General features: G+C 38.4%; 1 non-coding gene across 1 annotated transcript; it reads right to left on the reverse strand.

Moving 5' to 3' along the window:
• Window positions 1-107, reverse strand: LOC112087368. Its single transcript, XR_002900051.1, has one exon. It is a non-coding gene; the product is annotated as a small nucleolar RNA R71 (small nucleolar RNA).
• Window positions 108-1,746: the final 1,639 nt, after the last annotated feature.

The following is a 1,746-nucleotide window of genomic DNA, read 5'->3' on the forward strand; positions in this document are numbered from 1 at the left end:
TTACGGAGAACCAAGATCTCAAGTTTCCAGCAAGGACCGGCCGAACCTTTCTATGAAGCCTGGGAGCCTTTTAAAGAGTATGAATGTGACTGCCCCCACCATGGATATCCTGGATCAAGCCTGCTGAGCACATTCTACAGAGGTTTGCAACCAAAGTACAGACTTCCACTAGATACAGCCAGCAATGGAGATTTTGGACAAAAGACGATTGCACAAGGAAGAGGCCTCATCAAAAAGTTGGCTCAAGCCAATAACATTGACTGTCCGGAATATGATTGCTGCGGAGCCCAATGCAGATGCGAAACGCTTTTATGATATGATAAACGCAACAAAACAGCCTCTTTACGACGGATGTAGAGAAGGTTTATCTAAATTATCATTAGCAGCTCGGATGATGACAATAAAAACTGATCACAATTTATCTGAAGTTTTCATGGATTGGGCAGATCTTATTAAAGAGTATTTGCTTGATGATAATTTGGCTGCTTAAACGTATTATGATATTCAGAAGCTGGTTTTAGTCTTGGATTACCTTCTGAGATGATTGATGTTTGTATTGATAATTGTATGCTTTTTTGTAGAGATGATGAGAAGCTTCAAGAATGTTGTTTCTGCCAAAAGCCAAGATATAGACCGCAAATTGCTGGGCGTAAGAAGACTACGTACCAACGAATGTGGTATCTTCCTATAACTGATAGGTTAAAAAGACTATATCAATCTGAACAGACAGCTGCCTCAATGAGATGGCATGCAGAACATTCACAAACAGATGGCAAAATGACTCACCCTTCTGACGGGAAATTTTGGAAACATTTTAACACCGTACATCCAGACTTTGCTAGATCTAAGCAAAATGTTTATCTTGGTCTTTGCACTGACGGGTTTAGTCCATTTGGTATGTCTGGTAGGCAATATTTATTATGGCCTGTGATCCTTACGCCATATAACCTTCCTCCAGATATGTGCATGCAAAGGGAGTTTTTGTTTCTAAGTATCTTAGTTCCTGGTCCAAATTACCCGAAGCGGGCCCTTGATGTGTTTTTGCAGCCACACATACATGAGTCAAACAAGTTGTGGCATGTCAGAGTTTGTATAAAAAAAATCAGAGTCAGTGCTTTAATGATATATATGTTTCAGAATGATAATGTAGCCAAACAATTTATTATTTTCAAACAAATTTGATTTTGCGGTCTCATCATCAGTGCTAAGAGTTTGATTTTGATCGTGTTGAATCTTATTCAAGTTTTTGTTAGAATTGACTCTCCCTTTTAGCTCAGGACTCTCTCTAAAAGTTAGAGTCTTTATTTTTAAAAGTGGGGCTTTTTGGCTGGATTATTTCCTCTTAAGTTTAAAGGTTTTTGGCGGATATAACATATATTTGGTGAATCTTTTGGAAATATTCCTGTTATTTTTAGGGTTTTGGCTATATTTTTATTCTGTTCTTAAGCGCCGCCTTGGCAACCTAAGAACCTTAAAAGCAAAAGAAATAATCTGGTGTGTTTTCTTGGGAAGTGACATGGCTTTCAACGCTCTATCTATTGAAGAAGAAGAAGAAGAGTGGCGCTGTCGAAGGAGAGGTTACAGATTATTTTCAAGTATGAACACGACTTGGAAGAGGTTCTGAAGAAAAGAGTCTGAACTTTCAATGAGTGGTCGATCACGTTGCCTGTCCTTCCTCAATTCTTCTCGAGTGAAAGAAACAAAATGAGTATTATGGGCATAACTCTTAATCCGGAATGTCAAAAT

This window comes from Eutrema salsugineum, unplaced genomic scaffold (assembly GCF_000478725.1).
Source record: "Eutrema salsugineum unplaced genomic scaffold, Eutsalg1_0 scaffold_18, whole genome shotgun sequence".
Lineage (NCBI taxonomy): Eukaryota > Viridiplantae > Streptophyta > Magnoliopsida > Brassicales > Brassicaceae > Eutrema > Eutrema salsugineum.